The sequence below is a fragment of the Coffea arabica genome, chromosome 9c, assembly GCF_036785885.1.
Source record: "Coffea arabica cultivar ET-39 chromosome 9c, Coffea Arabica ET-39 HiFi, whole genome shotgun sequence".
NCBI lineage: Eukaryota > Viridiplantae > Streptophyta > Magnoliopsida > Gentianales > Rubiaceae > Coffea > Coffea arabica.
In genome coordinates this window covers 6495947-6510766 of record NC_092326.1, presented here as the reverse complement: position 1 = coordinate 6510766, position 14820 = coordinate 6495947, and the positions used below count along the sequence as shown (strand labels likewise).

Genomic DNA, 14820 nt, shown 5'->3' with positions numbered 1-14820 from the left:
TGATTTTCTTATTGTGCAAATATATGTAGATGATATTATTTTTGGTGCTACTAATGAGTATCTATGCAAGGATTTTTCCACCATTATGCAAAGTGAATTTGAAATGAGTATGATGGGAGAATTAAATTTCTTCCTTGGACTTCAAATACATCAAGCCCTAGAGGAAATTTTTATAAATCAAGCAAAATACACCAAGGAATTGCTAAAAAGATTTGGCATGGAGGACTCAAAGCAAGTTGAAACTCCAATGTGCACTTCTACAAAACTTGACAAAGATGAAGAAGGTAATCATGTGGATGAAAAACACTATAGAGGTATGATTGGAAACCTACTCTATTTAACCGCAAGTAGACCTGATATTATGTTTGTTGTTTGCTTGTGTGCTAGATTTCAATCTTGTCCAAAAGAATCACATTTGAACGCTGTTAAAAGGATTTTTAGGTATTTGAAAGGTACATTAGACTATGGTCTTTGGTATGCTAGATCTTGTGAATTTGCTCTATATGGATATTCGGATGCAGATTTTGGTAGTTGTCGTGTGGACAGAAAAAGTACTAGTGGAACTTATCACTTTCTTGGTAATTGCTTAGTTTCTTGGTTTAGCAAAAAATAAAATGCAATCTCTTTGTCTACAATCGAAGCGGAATATATTGCCACTAGTGCATGTTGTGCTCAACTTTTATGGATGAAGCATACCTTGAATGATTTTGGATTGTTATATGACTGCATGCCTATATTCTGTGATAATACTAGTGCTATCAATTTGACCAAAAATCCAATTCAGCATTCTAGGACAAAATATATAGATATAAAGCACCACTTTATTCGCGATCTTGTTCAAAAAGGTGAAGTTTGTGTGAATTATGTTTGTTCTAAAGATCAAATTATTGATATTTTTACAAAAGCTTTGCCATTGGATCAATTCATTCATCTAAGATCAAAATTAGGGATAATCGAAAAATTATCTTAAAAATTTTTCAAAGCCTTCGGATGTCCGAAAGCAGATGAGCGGATGTCTGATAATATTCTTCAGCTATTTTCCCTGAAATCACCTGTTCGGACGAAGTCGTGCGTCCGACAGTGCAACGGTACACTTTTTAAAGTAACTTCCCTCCTTATTTGCTTCAGACCATTCTTCTTCTCTTCTCTTTCGGACGAAAACTGTCTCACCTTTCACTATCAATTCATGCTTTTCTGAAGCACCTAGTCCAAAATTGACTCAACAAAAAATTTTTCCTGATCATTGCGAGTTCATCTTCCTGATTTTTTCACCAAATATCATCACATTTCGACAGTTCCCAAATTTCCCTCAAAATCCTATTTTCCCATAACCACTCTGATCAATCATCTTAAAGGCTCGTTTACTCCAAAATTCTTGTGAGATTCGCTCCCATACTACTGTGTGCATCATTAGCATCATACATCTCACGCATTTCACACAATGGTGAATCTAAGAGGAGGAAAAGTGCCTGCCGGACGCAAACACACACCCAGGGATGAGGATGCTGATTCTCCTAGGGCCAAAAGATCCTCCAAAAGTTTCAAAAAGGAAGCAGTAAAGGCTCAAACTTCTGAACCTTCTGTTCAGCCTGAATCCGGACAAGGGACTACATCTCAACCGCCCTCCTAATGAACCACTGTCTCCCCATTCTTTTATGATGCTGCCAAAGAAAAACACTCCTGGATAATCCAAAAAGGTTTCATTCCTCAACGCACTATAAATCCCTCTAAATTTCGTAAGATAGGTTTAGAGTCCATTCTGCGTCTCTTTGAATTCCAGAAATGGTCACATATCATTTCCATGCCTAACGTTTATTACCCTGAAATGCTATATCAATTTTTTGCCAATCTTAGGAAAGGCACTGACCACACTGAAATTATGTCCAGGATAAATGGGGTAGATTTAGTGTTTGATCTTGAGATTGTGAATGCTGTTTTAAATACTGTTATTGAACCAGGATGCAAAAGTAAAATTGCCAATTTCTTTTCTTATAAAGAGCATCCCACTGCTGATAATCACTTTGACAGTGCTAAGATGTTTTCCTATTTTCAAAAGAAGTTTTCTGTCCCTGCTGATGCAAAACTAAATGACCTTACTCCTGTGAATCTCATTGCTTTCTCAATCATTTCAAATTTGCTTATGCCTACCGATGGTCATAGGACAGATGCCAATAAAATGGAGCTGTATCTTTTTTATTGTTTTCGAGAAAAAATTCGCATTGACTTTGGCTTTGTCATGTGCAAGTTTGTACTTCGCTTTACCACTGATTCTCGTAGAAAATTATCTTATGAAAAATTTCTTCAGAAGATTTTTGAGTTTTTCAAAGTACCCATCCTTGGTGTTTGTCCCAAAGAAACGTTTTCTTCTGCCTTTACTAAGGCTTATTTTGAGCGTAAGAATCTTGTCTTTAGGGATAATTTGTGGGCTTATAAAGGGGCCACGTCTAATGAACCGAGATCTAAGGCTGCACATGATCCCCTTCACACTCTATCACTGACTTCTATTCATCCTAGGAAGACTGCCACTAAGGCATCTTCTTCTTCAAATTCTGAAGTAGTTGAGCTCTTTCGAGATCTTAAACAACATGTTCTACTTCTTGAACATGGTCTCATGCTCACCATGTCATCCGAGCAACAAGCAGACTTCCTGGATAAAAAGAATCTTCTCTTTCCCCCACCTGTGGTTGAGGAAGTTCCTCATGGCAAAAAGCCGCGCTCTACTGATCCCAGTTCATCAGCTCCTATTCGCTCTATGAGTCCTGCTCCCATTGACCTCACCTCTACTCCCGTGGCACTTCATGATCCTTCCACATCTGACAAAGGCAAGAAACCAGTTGGTGAAAATGTTGAAGATGATGAAGACACTGAGGAGGAGGATCTCTCTCAGTATCTGCTCACTCGAAGGACCCCTGGGTCCACTTAGTTTACCATTTAGGATCACTAGTCCTATTAGGATCATTTGCATTCTGTTTGACTATTTTCTATTTGCTAGATATTAGATGGTTGCCTCGAATTTTTTTTTGTTGTTTCTTTAATTCTGGTGCTTGTAATGTTCAAAACTGGATATGTGGATGTAATGTTATGAATGTTACGAATGTTTAGTTCTTGTTATGAATGTTTAGTTCAAAATTTTATTATGAACGATCAGTTTTTGTTCATATTACTGCCTTTTGACTTTTGTGATGACAAAAAGGGGGAGAATGGATATGGCTGGAAAGTTGGTAAAATGTCTGGACAGTTGGTAAATCTGTGGAGTAGCCAAGTGAGGGGGAGTTTTTCAGTTTTTGTTCTACAATTGACTAAGTAAGGGGGAGATTTTGTCAAATGAGAAAGGGGGAGTCTATTTGTAATCATCAAATTTCATTTCAAACCATTGTTTTGTCATCATCAAAAAGGGGAGAATGTTATTTTTGATTTTGATGATCACAAAGCACTTTGAAATGTTTATCTAATTCTCTTCAAATATAAGTGTTTTGCTTTTAAGAGAATCAGGTACAAAGGTGTCAAGGAAAGAAAATCAACCAAAAGAAGAAGCAAAAACAGGGCACTCATGTCGGACGTCCTAAAGGAAGCTATCAGACGTCCGAAAGAATGAAGAACATCAAGAAGGAAACTCTACTTGACGCTCGTAAGGAAGCATCGGACGTCCGGGAGGATCGGACGCACGCTTCGGACGCACATCGATCGCATCGGACGTCCGAGAAATTTTGTAAAGTTTTGATGACTCTCTGACGACGTTCGGACGCAAATACTGTCGGACGATAATATCCCATCGGACGTCCAAACAACAACTTGGCTAATTTTCGGACGATGGGATCGGACGGTGATTAATCTGTCGGACGTCCGACGGCCCCAACGGCTAGCTGACTCTTCATCTGCCTACTATCTGTTGGAAGCATTATTGAAACCCATTTTTTGTCCCCTTTAAATACAAACGATTCTGAACCAGTGAGGGACTTTTGCACACTTTGTTTACAAGATCTCAAGAGATATTTTAGCTAGAAAATAGTCTCCTAAGCAAGATTTGTTCTCCCAAGTGGTGTGAATTTCTTGTAAGCACTTCTCTTGTGTTTGAAATTTCAATAGTATAGCTTTGTTGAGGGTTATCTGAGTGATAGTAAAATTTCCTAACTTGACTAAGTGAGGCTTGGGGCAAGGAGGAAGTGATCTCTCCATAGTACATTGAGTTGATTATTGTTCATCAAAGAGAAGGTGCTCATCTTTGTGATTGGTCTTCAAGTTTGAGGAAAGTTTGGTAGACAATCGGTTTGATACTCTATCTTATTCTTTTTATTTAATAAAATTCTCGTTGCTTATATACATTCTCTTTTCTGATCGACATTGCTCTCTTATTTAAATTTACTTGGCTAGTCACTACTAGAAAAGAAGGTAAATTTTTATTAAAGAAAAAGTGCATAAACTAAATCAAGTAATTTTAATCAACCTAATTCACCATCCCTCTTAGGTTGTCTTTGGGCCTTACACACACTTTCTCCCCCTTAAAAGAATTTCGTCCTCGAAATTCTATCCTTTGCACGCACAAAACTTGATGCTACAGGATTTTTCTCTAATTTTCAAGTGGCTTTTTCTCACTTATAGTGCTACCACAAACTTACCTCAATTGCAATCAAGATACAGATCCTTTTTCTAGTGCTATCCACTATTTAGAACTCAAGTACAAGAATCCAAAAGAAGATAATTCACAACTCGAGCTGGCCAGTCCCCAAGAGTAAATCATCTCCTTTTGAGATTCCTATCCAACATATATATCAAATATCTCAAACAATGGACATTCGTTCCACACTTAACAAGTCAATCTCCACAATCCGAGAACTTTCTTCCTGCACGAGTTCGATAAGAGCTCTGATACAATCTGTGACGACTCCACTTCCCCTAGGGCGTACTCCAGGGTTTAGCGGACTGCCTGCCCAACTCTCACCAGGACTCATTCACGCGTAACTCGAGAAAGATGCCACGTCCATAGAGAAGAAATGAAACAACAATCTCAAACTTAACAAATACATTGATGTCCAAATCTAGTTGCAAGGTTTATACATGCCCAAAACGTTAAAGTGTTTTCAACCCAAGTAAAATCAATCCTAGTCGAGTGTTAGCGTGAGTACAATTGCAAAATCCAAAAACTAGACTACGCTAGTCTGTACAAGTCTCATGCCTCGCTCGTACCCCTTGTAAGGAAAACAAATGGCGTGGAATGAGCTAAAAATCCAGTGAGGTTCCAAATAGCAAGTTGACCATTATTTAAAAGTACAAGTATCAACACAGAAAAATAACGAGCATAACAAGTTCATAAAAGTGAACAATAACACTTCAAGTAGCAAATCTCAAAATGAACGAGTGTAAAGTGTTTTGTTTTTCAAAAGAAACAATAATCCAATAAGCAATAATCATTTCAAAATATAAGGATATGGATGGCTCTCAAAAGCCAAGTTTCTCTTGCTTCATCAGAGCTTGATCAAGGATTAGTTGACACTCCGTCAACTTTCAAGTAAAGTAACCAATCCAATAGTACTTCGCTTAACTCCAATCCGTCCACCATTCAACCCCCTTACTGGGCCCGAACACCAACTAAACACTGATGGCAATACTCGAGTATACCGATTAGTTGAGCACATAACACTTTACTCGATAACACTAGATACCCATGGTTCGTTATCTAATCGACCTAATCCTTGCCGGTTCAACTCGATTAACTAGCTAGTGAGGTTTGGGTACCCAAGAAGTCGATGAGATAACATCTCCAATCGACTGAATCAAAATAAAAGTACGGAGATAGGAATGAGAGGCACCTCCCACTCACATTGAGTGTGGTACATGCTGTCGCTCAGCACTTACAAGTTAAGTACAAGTATATCAAGTCAATTGCAACAATAAACAAGGGCGACAAAGTACACTCTTGCCCAATCCAACAAATTACATATCATTAAATCACATGGGTCAAGTATTAAAAACAAGTGTCCAGTTCAACAAGGTATGTGGAAGCACTCACCAAAGATGTAGTGCCTTTACGGATCATGTTCAGGTATTACTCCTTGTTTGGAGTCCAAGTCTGTGATAAAACATTGTTTAAGAGTTTTGAAATTCAACTAAGGTTCGAAACTTAAACGTTTCATTTAACAAAAATCAAATAATTACAACTCATTTGGAGAATATTTGTAAAACTTATACTCGCTCTTAAAACTTTGAAATCCCCATTTGAGTCGAAGAAATGGAGAAAATGTATTTCTATTAGTCGTAAATGTCATTTTTCAAGGGTACAAGTTTCGGCCGAATGCTAACTTATAGACCGCTATGACACAAGACTCGAATACTCTAGACGATTTAAGTCATGAGTATATCTACCTAACTTTCGAGGGAAAATTTCGATAGCACGCTATTTGTTTTTACCTATTTCCAGCCATTTATAACTTCATTGTTTTCCATAATTCAGACCCAAAACACATACAAATAATCTCATCACAATAGCCATTCAATAGGCTCAAAATCATCCAAGTACAACACAAGTATAATAATCCAATCGGAAATCAAATTTTGAAGGCAAAAGACTAAATGGCAGATTCAACATCTTATAACATTTTGAACGTAGCTAGAGTTACGTTTATCGAATTGGTGTGAACTTTATACCGTTTTGAAACTAAAACAAAGGGTTACAACTTTTTTGAAGGCAACTCAACCTAGTTCATAATTGATCGAGGTCAAAATTACCGATTACAGAACCAGAATGTCCTTGTCAATATAGTTGTCAGTACTGAATTCAAATGACAATAACTCAAGCTACACAATTCCATTTGAGGTGTTTTCAGATGCGTTGGAAAGATGAAACATAGGGCTAAAAGTTTCATGTTTTGGCCAATAGCTGATTTGATACGGATCAAGGTGAAAAACGAAGCTAGAGTGATGAAATGTCAAAACTGTCTGCTAAACTATACCTATGACAGTCAAGGGTATTTTTATCATTTTACATGCTATAGTGCTCAGATTGAGCTGAAATTTTACAAGCAACTATAAAAAAAATCATTTTCTACAACTTTCATGTTTTAACCTAAGTCCAATTCGTCCTCCATCATACACGAATAGAACTGGTCAGAACAGAGCATTTGGAAATCCTTAAATCTGGAATTTAATTTATTCAAGGTAATAAACTTCACATTTCTAGCTTGAAACACTACTTCAACTTCCTATACAAGATTATAAACATCATATGCTCTCTAAACAACAAGGAATACAATTGAACCATCCAAACTCTAACTTAAAATCCATAAAAAAATCATCAAAACTACTTAGATAACTAGCATTAGCCAAGAATTTAAGTTGTTATACAAACTTAAACAAGTTTAAGGGATCGAAATAGGATGGACAGCCATAATACCTCTCTAAGATGCTTGCAAGAGAAATCCTTCACCTTTTCTTTCAAAAACTTTAGCACACCAAGCTTCCTAAACTCCCAATTTAGAGGTTAATCGGTTTAGATTTTCTATTTTCACTCACCTAAGCTAGAAATCAAGATGGAATGAAACGGTTTTCACTCTTTTCTTTTTCCTCTCATAAGTCACGACCAAGATGAAGGAAAATGAAGAAAAATTAGCCAGGAAGAAAGATAAGAAGAAAGGAAAATGTCTTTGTCAAGACCTTGGTTGGATTTTTGATAAATGGCTTAATCACAAATTTTTCCACCAAAATATCTCTCTTTTCCTTAGTCAATAATGGTGGCTGATTTAAGGGTTAATTAAGAGCTAATTAGCTCAACTAAAACAAGGGGATTAAGGTAATAAAGTGGTGTGTTCAATCGGTAGTGAACGATACACGTCGGTTCAAACCGATTTTCCTTAAATCACGTGTACTAGGGTTTTATCTTATAATTCGCTAACTTATTATTCTCACTTCTAATCACACACTTAATGTCATCTACAATTCACTCTTAATTACCAAATTTAGTACACACTCCGTTCTGAGTAATCACATTTCCAAAAGACGTAAAAATCCTAGTTTACCTTAACGATGGAAGTAAAGGAAAAACCCTTGATTCTATGATTAATTGTAACTATTGAGGAAGTGAATAAGTAGTAAAGCTATTGTAAGGTAATAAATTCCAATAAAAGGGATTTTTAAGAAAATATGAGGGATTTTACAAGTCCTCACAATCACGCTACCAAAATGCACACAAAAACACACACCAAAACCCTAGTATGCACAAAAATCCTAACTTATGCCCTTCCTTTAGAAAAATCATAACTTGAGTTATAAATATCAAAAATTTATACAACTTGGCTTGTTAAAAACTAGACTTCAAATACTAAGTATCTTTAGAGGATACCTCAAAGAGATTTTGGTCATAAGTTGGTCTAAATTGAGCCATAAGCTACTACAACATTCCTATGTTTACTTGTGCAGGGCAAAATTTTCAATCAACTTTGCCAATGTCCTAGAATTTATAGACATTGAATCAAACTCTGAATTTTATACCGTACAAAGCCCTCTAAGTCTAATTTCAAACGCAATAAACGGAACTCAATTCTGACTTTTCTATACAAAGTTATAGCCAATTTCCCAAAACTGCGCAGAGCCTCCTGCAAAAATGTCTAAATTTTCTAACAACTTGAAATTATGAAACTTTTCTTAACAAAAATCACTTCCTTGACTCAAATTCAACCATTAAAGCAACCAAGAATCAAAGATAAGTGAGTTCACATAATGGTTATAAAGAAAAGTAAAATTTCGATGTCTCACATTCTGCAATCACGTTGATCCTCAAGGAGTCTAACAAGAGCACTAATTTCACTCCACAGATGCTGAAATAGAGAATTCGAGATTTGGGGTTTTGTAAAATTGCAGATTTTGAGATGTTTTTGCTAAACTAAATCAACCAAATGATGTTTAAAGAAGTGGGAAAGAGGATTTTGATGTCAATTTTTATGAAAATTAATTCAAAAAGTCAATTGAGATGGAGGGTTTTGTGAAACTATAAGAGAGGAAAGAAGAAAGTTTGAAAAAAAAATTTCTGAAACTTTTCAGCATAAGTAGATAACGTGCGAAGAGCTGTGGTGACCTGGAGGTTTTCGCCGTCCTCTCACGTGCCGCGCATGTGGGTTAGCAGCATTGTGTTGTTCGCGCATGGCGCGGCGGGTTCAGCTCTGTTGTCCTCTTCTCTTTTCTGTCAGCAACCCATGTGTCTCCTGCTGCGTTCTCTGCCGCAATGATGGACTTGTTTCTCAATCTGGCAGAATCCAATGCCTCTGCTTTCGCCTAACTTCTCTCTCTCTCTTCTTCTTAACGATATTGCTCTGTTTCTCTTCTTACTACGCAAAGAGCATTGATCCTCGGTCTCTCGCGATCTCCGGGTTGCAGTGGTTCCGTTGTAATCTTTTTATCTCTTCTTCTTTTTATACTTCCGGTGAAGTGCATGATTCACTGTGAGGTTCTTCTGTGAGTTGGAACCCGAAACTGATATTTTTGTTTTTTGTTCTTTGATTCCCGTTTCGAGCTGTGTAGCGGCCATGCATCCTCTGTCTCTCGCTTTCTTTGTGTTGCGGTAGTACAGACAAGCTGCCGCCCGTTCGCGGCGCCTCCTCTTCCTTCCGGTGAGTTGTGCTCCTTTCTGGTGAGGTACGCTCCTCCTCCGCCATTGTACCTTTTCTATTTCTTGTTCTTTGATTCCCATTTCGAACTGCGTAGCGGCTATGCATCCTCTGTCTCTCGCTTTCTTTGTGTTGTAGTAGTCCAGATCAGCTGCCGTCTGTTCGCGGTGCCTCCTCCTTCTCCATTGTACCTTTTCTACCTCTTCCTTTCCGGTGGGGTGCTCCTTTCTGGTGAGGCACGCTCCTCCTCTGCCGTTGTACCTTTTCTTTCCGGTGAGTTTTCTACTTCTTCATTGCCAGGAGTTCGGGAGTTCGGACTAAGGGTTAACTCCGACATTTCTTCTATTCTCTCCTTTCCTTTCTTTATTTCATTCTTTTTGTCTCTCTTTCTTGAACAGAAGACGGTTTTCTTCTCCTCGGCCGTTACTCCTCAGATCCCTCAAACCCAGGACTACCAGCAATAGCCACCGTCGCCACTTCGCCTTCTACATCGATATGTTTTCTTCAATGTGATTTTTCTCTGTACGTTTTTAGCCTAGGGTTGATATTTCTTCCTTTGGTGTTTTTCCTCCCCGGTGAGCCCCGATCTTGCCTTTTTGTTGCGGTGTAGTTGTTACCTGTTGTTGATGCGATGGGGAGAAGGAAGAGGAGGAAGAGAAGCATTATGCAGAGGTTGTGCTTCTTTGTTGTTGTTGTTACAGCTATCAGCAAAGCGAGATGTGATTTTCTTCTTGACCACAACAGCACCATCTGATTTTCCATTGATGGAAGTTTACGCTGCTGATGATGAGTTGTTCTTGTCTTTGACCTTCACACATCTCAGTCTCTTCCTATTTCCCCACTGTAATCTATCCATCTCTCTCTCTGTATTCGTGGTATTTTATTTTCTTCTCAGCAGCAATCCCTTTTGCCCCTTTCTAATAATGGATAGATGTATCTGCACTAGCAGCACCTGCAAGAAACAGAACCCACCACCAATCTACCATGAGAAGTTTAAAAGCCAATATTGGCATATATTTGCATAGAGAGAGGAGGACCCTTGAAAATACAGGACCAAAACCGAGAGCATAAAGATGTAAGGTAGAATTAAAATACAGCACCCACCTCAGGATCTGTAAATACACTTGCAAACGATGTCCCGAACAGCCAAAATGAAGGCCCCCTCCTGCATTGGAGTCTTCCATTAGAGATACAATCAAACTGCAAAAAATACAATCTCAGAGTACAAAAAGTAAAGAAAAAATAAAATTGAGGAAGGAGGAGGATACTTACATACAAGGAAGAGAAACTGAGAAAGATGGGATTTTGGTCGTGGAAAGTTGCAATAAATTGCATATAGATACCAGGTGGTGGTGGCTGTGGTGTTTTTAAGTGTTGTTTTTGTGGAATAGCTAAGAGAGAAACAAAAGATGTGTTTTGAGGTTTCTTGGCTTGTTTTTGTCTTCTAAGACTTTTTAAGTTTTAACTGCTAGCTTTGTTTGAAACTTGGAAGTTACTCTCACCAGCCACCACTCTCACTCTGCCTTTTTTTTCTCCTCTTTTCTTTCTTTTTACTACTAATTCTCTACCCTACTGACTACTACTACATCAATGAATTATACACAAAGCAGAACTCCAAAGCTATTCCTTTTAGTCTTTTAGGCCCAATCAATCTTCTCTGCCTCTTTTCTCCTCTTTTTTTTTTTGTTTTGTTGGTTGTGGGTGTTATCCTCAGAGACAGAGTGGTGGAGTTATGATTTGTGTCAAATTGGGGTGCGGTATTTTTCTTCCTTTGACATGTGCTCCATATTCATATTGGTGGTCTGCCTGATGAGAAGAGAAGAGAAAGTAGTGGCACTAGCAACTAGCAAATAGTAGTAATAACTTCTACTAAGTCACACTCTCCATCAATTGTCTAGCGCTCTCATAAGGAACAAAAAATCATTCTTTCCCCGAGAAAACAAACTCTTTGTTTTTCCAAGCACTTGCCGATCTATTCCAAGAATTTTCTTTTCCATATGCTTTCGGCCTCGCTGGACTATGACTGTCAAGAAATATCCATATGCTTGTTGTCAAAAAAAATTGCTTGCCTTTAAATATTCCACAACAAGAAAGTGCTTGTTTTTAAAGACATCCATATGCTTGTTGTCAAAAAAATTGCTTGTTTTTATCCCTTTCTTTTTTTTAGACCTCATATAACTAAAATCATTTATTTCTGCTTTATCTGTGCTATTCTCCATACTGTTGCTAATTTTTTCAGTGAGCATTTTTTGCAATTTTTGAATGGCATGTTTTTTCTCTTCTTGTGGAATATTTAGATTGTTTTTGTGCTTATTGTTGAATTTGCTTGTTTTTTTTTTTGGGAACTTTTTGGTGCTTTTGTTGTGCTACGTCCTCCTTCACTGTGTAATTGTTCAGTTGGAATTGTTCAGTTCATTTTTTCCCCTGCTTTCTATTATATGCTCCATTCTTTTCTCGTTCAGATTTATCCCTCTGTACTACGGCTACTTCAGTTGTTTTGGTTTCTCCGAGAGTTCTGGAAGCCACGCATCTTGAACAATGGTTGTGTATTCCTCCTTTCTGCAATTCTGAAGGAGATTTGTTCTCTCTTTCTCTACCCATGCCAGGCTTGGCTTATCATTACTATCTTCTATCTGTCCCCATGTAGGTACCGTACCAATCGCTCTGAGCTAATGGCTTCTGTTTTGGAGAAGAGATACTGCAACCCCCTTCCACTTCTTCCTCCTGTTAACGACGCCATGTTGTCTACTGCTTCCAGTGTTCTCGCAACAACTCAATTTGTTAGGCGCCTTCTCTGTTATTTGTTTTTTTTTTCAGATTTTCCCCCCCTTCGTTTTCTAGGTTAGCCTCTTTGCTATTCTTGTGAAAACGCTTGTTTTCTCCTAATAGCCTATGGGTGCTTCATGGATTAAGGGCCGCGTTACTGTAGATCGATTGCATCGGCTCTGGCATTTGGCCTGCCCGGACTGCTTTGCACCTAACAACTTTATTGAGACTCTAGGGATTTCTTGTGTTACCTGTCTTAAGGACCTTTATACCTTTCCTAGGTGCAGTTATGCCACTTATTGGCTACGTTTTGCTTATGTTTACTCTTTTCCTGCGGTTTGCTTTGACTTGCTGAATATGTTTCCCCCCTGGTTGCTCTTTGAATCCTAATTGACTTATCTTCTACTTCCAGAGCACGTATTAAGTTGACTGTTACTGATGGTACTGCTTCCATCAATGTCATTGCCTTGGGCTGTGAAGCTGAGAAACTAATAGGCTTTACTGCATACCAGCTTAGTCAAGCTGAACATGAGGTTTTCTTCATTTTACTTGTTTATGAATGCTTGTTCCTTACATATCCTATGCAATGCATTTGTTTTACTAGCATCCGTTGTTCTTTGTAGGGCGTTACCCTAAACCTCCGGGTTGCTGATGCTCTCGATAGAAGAGTCTTGTGCTGCTATGTTAGCCGTTCTCCTGAATCCATTCGGTTGACTGGAGTCAACTTTACTATTGTTACATCTTACTTGGTTTAGAAACTCGGCCTGTAACTAATTAGCATTTACCTTTCCTAATCATAGTTTTATACTTAATAGGCTACTTTGTCCAGTTATCAGTGGTTGATGGCTTCTGTAATGTGATGCTTTATATCTTTCATAAACACCCGCTGTTCAGGCACCTCCCTCCTCCCCCCTTCTTTTTTATTTCTCCCTCGAAATGTAACTTTCTCTGGTTGCACGAAATACAAAAAAAACTCTTTCAAATCAGTCTCCCTTAATGGACACCTCTATGATCCCTAACCAAGTTGCCCCTGTACCTCTGCCACATACCATACCTCTAAATTCATCAACTCGCTGCTCGGGAGGAGGGGGAGGGAAGAGAGACATACGTCTTGCCTCCGCCAAAATTAAATCCATCTACCCAACTGGAGGAGTGGGTCCTGTTGACCTTTTTCCTCTGCCACAAATCGGATCCTATATTTGTTTGGGCTGCGCTGACTTTTTCTTTTTCAACTTCCTACGTGCTCAGCGCGTCTTTGCTTTGTTCAAAAGCATGCATATGTTTTTTTTTTGTTCCTTGTTAAGTGCATTTCAAAAAACTTTCTGTTTTTATGTATCTGCACGGTTGCCAACTTGCTGGGACAAAAAAGAAACCTCTGCGCTTTGGAACTCTTCTACCAATAGGTTCTATATTCGTGCTTTACTGGCTTGTCTGCTTCAAGTTCTATAAGCCTGTCCGTTGGCCAACCCTGGTAAGTTGTTTTTTGCATCTTCTACGTTACCTTTTTCCTTCTTTTTTACCTCTCATTAGCAACATCGAACTCACTGTCTTTGTTTTATCCTTTGCATTTGTTCTCTCTAGCGAGAAACTCTTCCATGCCTGCTTGAGCTGCGCCTCCCTGTGGTAACTACTCTCTTCCATTTTTTTCATGCCTGCAGTCCATCCTATTTTTGCGTTTTTTCCTTCTTGCCTTCTTGTTTGCAACAAGGTTTGACTTTTTGTTCCATTTTGTTTCTCCTCTTTTATTCCTTCTCAGTTGCCCCTTGCAAGGTCTCAAGCTTGGTTCCTCCACATTCTACTCTTTCTCTGGCTCCTGCTCTACGTAGAGGTACTTTCTTATTAGTTCTTTCTCCTGTTTCATTCTTGCCATGCAGAACCCTTTGTTTCGTTTCTTCTTTTGCATTTACTCTTTTTTTTTTGGGCCCGCTGCTTCTTTTCTCTTCTTTTTTCCCCCCACACTACTAAATCTCATTTCCGCTTCCATCAATGCTAGGAATCTGCGGGCCTTTTACTGATTTTATTCATTACTTTTTTTATGACTTGTTTGCTTGCCTTGTATGGCTCTTGCTTGATTTCTGGCACATAGTTATTTGTTGCTAAAGCTACTTAGTTGTTTTCCATGCCGTTAGTATTTTAAGTGCATTGAGTTCATATACATTCTTTGTTATTTACTCGTTATTTCTAGATCTCTCACTCAGTTTTGTTTTCTTTGCTATTTTCCCTTTTTCCATATGGTTGCCTTCTTTTCATTTTCCTTTGTCCTGGTTGACTGATAGCCTGTTACCTTTTTTTTCTCTCCTTTACGTTTAATATACCTGTGTTTTATCCTCTTTGCTAATATTGTATCAAGCATGCAATTTAATGTATATATATATTTTTTTCTGTTGCTTCTTTTCCGTCTTTCTTTTTTTCCACCCTGTCGATAGCCTTTTAGGGACCAAAACGACCTTTTTATGCTCCT

General features: G+C 38.3%; 1 long non-coding RNA gene across 2 annotated transcripts; it reads right to left on the bottom strand.

The window, feature by feature from the left end:
• Nucleotides 1-10426: 10426 nt before the first annotated feature.
• LOC113709134 (uncharacterized) lies at nucleotides 10427-11009 on the bottom strand. 2 transcript variants are annotated; one of them, XR_011821182.1, is made up of 3 exons: nucleotides 10866-11009; nucleotides 10698-10793; nucleotides 10427-10545 (listed from the first exon to the last, which is right to left on the bottom strand). It is a non-coding gene; the product is annotated as an uncharacterized lncRNA (long non-coding RNA). The 2 variants fall into 2 exon arrangements; XR_003452564.2 differs by having other exon boundaries at nucleotides 10698-10758; nucleotides 10866-11004.
• Nucleotides 11010-14820: the final 3811 nt, after the last annotated feature.